Source organism: Myotis lucifugus, unplaced genomic scaffold (genome assembly GCF_000147115.1).
Source record: "Myotis lucifugus unplaced genomic scaffold, Myoluc2.0 scaffold_102, whole genome shotgun sequence".
In the NCBI taxonomy this organism is placed as follows: Eukaryota; Metazoa; Chordata; class Mammalia; order Chiroptera; family Vespertilionidae; genus Myotis; species Myotis lucifugus.
In genome coordinates, this window is record NW_005871150.1 from 3,852,274 (window position 1) to 3,859,317 (window position 7,044).

At 38.5% G+C, this 7,044-nt stretch overlaps 1 protein-coding gene across 7 annotated transcripts in view; it reads right to left on the reverse strand.

Annotated features, from left to right (window-relative positions):
* The window catches only part of PRIMPOL (primase and DNA directed polymerase), a 37,991-nt gene that overhangs the window by 30,096 nt on the left and 851 nt on the right, over positions 1–7,044 (reverse strand). For 2 of the 7 annotated variants that reach the window (XM_023757198.1, XM_023757197.1), the window contains exon 1: positions 2,693–2,843. The exons of 2 other annotated variants lie outside the window; for them this stretch is intronic. The gene's annotated coding sequence lies outside the window, so the exon portion shown is untranslated. Of the gene's footprint in view, positions 1–2,692; positions 2,932–4,394; positions 4,502–6,791; positions 6,867–7,044 lie in introns of those variants that run through there. 3 more of the 7 variants (XM_023757192.1, XM_023757193.1, XM_023757194.1) reach the window with 3 other exon arrangements.

Genomic DNA, 7,044 nt, shown 5'->3' on the forward strand with positions numbered 1-7,044 from the left:
GCAAATACATGAACATCCTTTGTGAAATTACAATAATTCAAAAACTAATAAAATGAAAATCTAAAGTCAACTATAGCTATTAAATGTCCATAAAGAGTTTTACTATTCAAATTGTCAAACACTGGAATTTGAACATTTTATTAAACATATTAAAAACAAGAAAAATAATCTCTAGATCTATGCCAATCAAAATCTAGTTATTTGTATTTATTTATTTTTAGTCACTCAAGTAATGCATATGTAAGGCAGAAATTAGAATATTCAAGTTAAAAAGAGAAAGAAAAAAATCAGTTTTCAATCAGTCTAGTTTGACTTCCTATTATAATTGTATTTGCTAATTTATGAAATTAAACTTATTTTTTAAAACTAAACATTATAAATGATTTGGGATAAATTAATAATTCTTTAGTACATATAAAACATGTGGAAAACAATTTTTAAATGAATAATTCATAAGTTAATCTTAAAAGCTTAAAGGAAGTTTTAAAATGCTTAACTTTAACAAGCAACTATAAATTGTCTTTTCTATGAGAAACCAATCTTCTTTAAGTTAATTGCTGTGGCACGTGGTATAACTGTGTCTGCTGCCATAGAGAGTTCCTCCCAACAAAGGAAAACTCGCGTTCCTCTGTCCCCTTTTAGCTAAAGGCAGCTGTTGAGCCTAAAGAAACTAAACTTCCATTTTCATGAGTGAGAAATCCTAGGAGCGCTAAGTGGCCTGGTCCTATTAAACATCTTCCTGAAATAAATTTTATAGGCTGTTGATTGTTTAAGTGCAGCCACGGGGATTTATAATGAAACCAAAGCTGAACGTAGCTTGTTACAAGGTAAATACTCCTCTATGTGTTTTTTAATTCACGATCAAATGAATCTGCCAGTATTTAAACTTCTGATACCTAAATGTGGTTCACACAGAATAAGCATGAAAAGTGTTCCTTCTGTTTCCCAAACTATCTGATAAGATCTGGGTGAGCCTCTCCTTACACAGCAAAGAAGGGGCCTTGTCTTAAACTAACTTTTAGCACTGAGTTTTTGAACAGCATCAGTGATCAGAACCACAATATATTTATGCTAGACTTCCTCCGTGGTCAGCAAACTGCGGCTCACGAGCCACATGCGGCTCTTTGGCCCCTTGAGTGTGGCTCTTCCTAAGCCTTAGGAGTACCCTAATTAAGTTAATAACAATGTACCTACCTATATAGTTTAAGTTTTAAAAATTTGGCTCTCAAAAGAAATTTCAATCGTTGTACTGTTGATATTTGGCTCTGTTGACTAATGAGTTTGCCGACCACTGTCCTAGATGCATCTTTTCATTACACAGCTGACCTTTAAACAATGCAGGGGTTAGAGTGCCAACAGCCATACAGTCAAAAATCTGTGTCTAACTTTTGATTCCCCAAAAACTTTACTAATAGCCTACTGGTGACCAGAAGTCTTACCAATTACAAAAACAGTTGATTAACCGTTTCTCGACATAAAATAAAACAAGCGCTATCACGCTGTTTGGGTCTTTTCGTACTCATTTAGAGAAAGCGCGGTTGTGCTGTTTGGGATTCTTCGACAGTGTTTTTTCAATACCCGCTGGGACTCAAACGAATCGTATGTTTTCTCGACATAAAATCTCAGCAGCGCAATCGCGCTGCTTGGAACTCAAACAGTTAACACAGATTTTGTACACGTACAGGCACACCTCATTTTATTGCCCTTCAGATGTGTGTCTCACAAGTTGAAGGCAACACCCGACAGCAGCAAAAAGATTATGATCAGCTTTACTGAGAGAAACTCACTTTACTGCGGGGGTCGAGGACCAGACCCGTAATAGCTGAGGTATGCCGGTACTATATTCCATATTCTTACCATAAAGTCAGCTAGCAAAAAGAAAATGTTATCAGGAACATTATAAAGGTGAGAAAGTGCATTCACAGTGTATACTGAAAAAAATCCAAGAACAAGTGAACCCACACAATTCAAACCTGTTATTCAAGGGTCACCTGCACTTCTTTATATTCCCCACAATGCCCCTAGAACAAATGTGTGCAAAACACATCTGATTTGGGTTATTTTTGAGCACCACATCCTTTGTGAGGCTAGCATGTTGCCAGCTCTTCTCTTCCCACTTGCCCGATGTGTTGGAAACTGTTACGATAAACCCACTCTACGACTCCCAAGCACAAAAGGAGATAGTAGGAAGAAACACATGTGTGCTTTGGCACTATGATTTAAGTTCCAGAGCTTACTAAATGTAAGCTATAATATTTGAGACATTTTCATTTCCTGTTTAAATTCAATTTTCCTTTCCCTAATTTTGTCCTTAAAAAAATCTCATACTCCACTCATTCATTTTCTTGAATTTCTGCAAGTATTGTTTTAGTTTTACTCTTAAAAACTCATTCTATTACTTTTCAGTCTATAAACATGGCCACTCTTTCTCTAAGCACCGCTTCATTTACATGTCATTACAATTTTTAAAAATTAATTGGCACTAGATATGCCATTCTTTTTCATTATTAATATAAAGGAAATGGCTAATGACTCATAGGGATGTTTTTCCCAAATCATGTGATATTAAGATCACAATTAAATTCTTTTGGTTGATATGTGGCCTGAAATCAAGACACACTTGATTTTTTTTTCTTTTAGAAATCGTTAAGTTATAGTAGCTCTAAAAACAAGGAGGAGATGAAAACATTACCTCTTTGCAACTTTTAACAAAATTAAAAGCCTGTGTTTGGCGAGGAAATAGTTTCCAAATAGAGGGCGGCTCTTCTGGCTTTGACAGCCTGGGCCTGTACACTGCGGACAAGGGCTTCCTTTCGTAATGGGATGCTCGCTCTTCAATTTGCTTCAGTTTTGCTTCCCATCGTTTCTTCATGGGTTCAGAAGTGTGGGGAGACCAAGTCTTATCCCATGTAAGATGGCTATCAACTACACCTAAAACAAACAAACACACAGGGACATCAGAGTCTTTGTTTAGGATAAATTGTTTGGTAAAACTTCAAAACGCATTTCCAACTCTGCTTTCTATTGTATGTTTTGCATGAAGTTTTCATGTGAACTCGAACAGAGCTGGTTACCAGAAACTGTTAGATCCAGGTCTCACATCTAACAATTTGTGGTTTTGGACAAGCTCCCTGAATCTTCCTCACCTGCAGAATGGGAACCAATCTCTTTTTTAATACTTTACGTAGTTACCTTGAGGATAAATACAAAAGACTTATGAAAATGTTTTGTAAATTTCAAGGCCTCATGTAGATGTGTTTTTGTATCATTACGGTTTCCATTATGGTCATTTTATTGCATCAGGTGCTCTCCACCTTCCCCAGCTGGTGCTCCTACCTTTGCCATCACTCTTGTGCTATGGTGAGTGTAGAGTTTATTTCTAGGCTCCACTGTGCAGTTCATAGCTCCCTTTTCTTCTGTTTCTCTTCAATGTTCTCAACACAACTGTTCGTCGGGAGGATAACTCAGTGTATACTGTAAGTGTGAAATACAATATTGGCTAGTTTTGCTTTGCAATGTCTGTAGTAATCATAAGGATGATTTTAAAAAGGAATAAATAAATCTTTACTTCTGTCTGTTAATTTAATGACTGTGTGAATGACTGCATTTTAACTCTTGTTTATTAGTGACATTTGTTTTTGTTTGCATACAATGCTTTCATGTTAACCACACCCAGGTAAGAAATCAGGCAATACTTTTCCAATTTGGGATTATGGTTTACTTACAAAGGAAAAGGGATAGGTTTTTAGAAGGGTTATGAGTGTGTGTGAGTTTGTGTGTGTGGGGGGGGTGGGGAGTGTAGATTGAAAATGGCCACAAATTCTTTGCCATTCCTCTCATCAAGAGATGCCGTCTAAGCCCATTCCCATACTGACTCGGCTTGGACATGTGACTTGCTTAGGCCACGTTACATCAACGAATGTAAAGCAAACAGAGGGTTAAAAGGGCGTGGCATTGAATGTGGAGATCTTGGCGTCCCTTCCTTGAGACTGTCATGCTATAACTCTAGCCTCAGGGAGGATAAAAGCCACCTGGAGGAGAACCAAGGTACCCCAGCTAACAGCCAGCACCAACTCTCAGATGATATGAGTTAAGCCATTTTGGATTATCCAACCACATCAGAACTCAATGCATGAGTGAGCCCAAGTAAATTCAGGTGAGACCTGCTAAAGAACTGCCCAGGCAACCCGCAGGACTGTAAAAAAAATCTGTTGTTTTTTTTTAAAGCCAGTAAGTTTTAGCCTGGTTTTCATACAGAAATACATAACTGATAATAGTTTCCCTCTTCATTAATAACATTTATATCATAATTTGTCTATGTTGAAAACCAGGATCTTAGTTTAAGTGAAATAATAATATATACTAAAGTATTTGAGGGTAAAATTCCTATTTACCTTTGGCACTGCCTTTCTAGTACTTGTACTTATCAAGTTGATAAATGATAAATAGTCTCTTGAATTTTAGCAGAAAACTCTGAGACAACACAAACTCACGGTATTCCCTGGAAGAAAAAAATAGAATCACCCTAAAAGATTAAGAGAGGGTAGGAATGAATGTCATGATATGGTTAAAAAAAGAAAAAAGTTATTATCCATAGATTCCAATCTGACTTCAAACATAGCAGACCTAAGATTCTTCTCTCCAAGTTACAGCTAATCCACATGAAAATTATAAATTATAAACCAAGAAGCAGAAATATAGTTCTAAAGGTATCAGCATAAATTTCATAACCGATATGCTTAGGAAAGTAATGTAATTTCATTGGATTGAAGAAATGGGGCAATTTTTAATAAAACTGCTTTAGTGTTTTTTTTTCCAATACAAAGTGGTGTGACTCCTTATTGCTAGATTCTGAGTATTCAGTTCACTTTAATCTGCTTCACATACAGATAAAAATCCCCCACATTTAGACAACCTAATTGAGAAACCGACTTTTCTTCTGTGAAATCTGACTTTTAAGAAAGCCCACCGATTACTTAATGAAGAACATAAACACAGAATGCAATCAGATGCGAATTTCAGCTCAAGACCTTAGCCAATAACTGACGAGGAATAACCATGTGGACTTTCATACTTAGTGGGACACTGACATCACAAGAAACGGTTTTGATTTTGTAAAATTATTGGTATGACCATGGGACTGTGTCATACTTGCAAGTCATGGAGTCATAGTGGAAAACCAGTTTAGCACTTATTGGACTGAGATAACCATGAATGTCAACAGAGAAAAAAGAGAAGTTCAATATATGTTACTAGAGGCCCGGTGCACAAAATTCGTGCAAGGGCCTTGGCCCTCACAGCCCAGCCCACTGGTCGTTCAGGAAGGTCATTCCACTGTCCAGTCTAATTAGCGTATTAGCTCTTTATTATACAGGATACCCTCATGTTCTTTGCACAGTTTGAAACTTCCAACAGCTGGGTTGAGGGCTAGAAGACAACTGGAGCTGGGACTATTCCCGAAGGAGGGCTGGAGGACACAGCAGAGGCCATGGAGAACAGGAATGCATCAGGCATTCTGGTTGTGGACTATCATATTCCTCATTCCTACCCTCTGCGGGAACCATTTCAGAAACACCTGTAATTCCTGGTGGGGAAAGAGTTGTTTTACTTTTACATAATAGTACAGCAAAACCGCTTTTCACATAGGGACCGTAACTATTTTTATTTAAGTTTCCAAATTCCAAAGAAAAGTATTTGTGGTATTTTAAAACAGTAGGCTTTCAGAGCTCTATTATTTATTTCTAAACATTGCACCAGAGTTTTTATTTAATCGTGTTTGATACTGATTTTACAACTAAAGGTGGTCAGGATAAAAGGCTAGCTTCTGCTAAAATGATTAGAGGAACTATAGGTTCTGGAGAAGGGGAAGTGGCGAGTGAGGTGGAGAGATGGCAGACGAAAAAGCTAAACAGCCCGGTTTCCCTCGGTTTATGCCTAGACTTGCCTGCTGTGCCACTTGGCCTGGTACCCAGGCGCAGCTGAACAAGGGGGCAAGTGCTTCATGACAGCTGGCTCCGAGGGAGATCTGAGGCCTGCCTTGCCATGGTTGTGCCCAGCCCAGTTTTCCTGCTTGTTTGTTTAATCACGAGCCAATTCTTATTCCCCAACTCCAATTTTTCCCTCTGCCCCAAGAATAAATACATCAGTATTTTGTGTTTTCTGGCATTTATGTTCTAGTTCTAGTATTTAGTAAGGTTCTGGTACTGGGCAATGTTTTCTTACTATAATCCTTTTATGGCCTTTTGGAATACATTTATGTTATTTCTCCCACTGCTACACTTCTCAAAATAAAGTATGTGATTAAAATTCACTCCCAGTAATAGTATTATAGAAATTTGCTTTCCAGATGAGTAACTCCTTAAGAAGTTAAGTAAAACCAATTCACTGACTTTTGGGTCTTCCCCACTTCAATCGCGTCACCTGCCTGTGCTTGAACAGAAGTAACTCCTATTTAAATTTCCCAAAAGTCTCCTATAAGGGATAGGACACACTGTCCTTTTCCAGTCCCTTCTTCCCACTATCTCCAGAGGGTCTCCCAGCCAAAAAGCCTAATTGCCTGACTCATCACCCTGAAGTCCATTTTCATACCTCTGCATAGAAACACTCATTCATGACTCAGAGCATCCCTCAATGCACACTTTGCTTTACCGCAAGAGGACCAAGCTCCAGAATCCAGCCCTAAACCAGTTACCCAGTTTATGTCTTGTTGCCCAGCCTTCTCCCCTAATAAATAATGACCACTCACTCACCGCACCTGGCCACTACCAGGCCCACGTGCCTGTTGCACTCACCGGTCAGGCCCACTTGCCTTTCCCACAGTCTTTCCCTTCACGGCTCAGGTCAAGTTCTGCCACCTGCGGGACCTCCTATAAAAAGAAATTGCTGTACTGACTCATCAGACAGTGCCTCCAGCCACAAGACCAAGTAAATTAGTATAATTTATGGGAAAACAGAAAACTGCTGCTGCTGTCTGAACGGGAGCATCCTTTTGGTAAGAAAGCTTAGCCCGGGGAGGGTCTGGGCATAGCAAAGGGCTAATATACC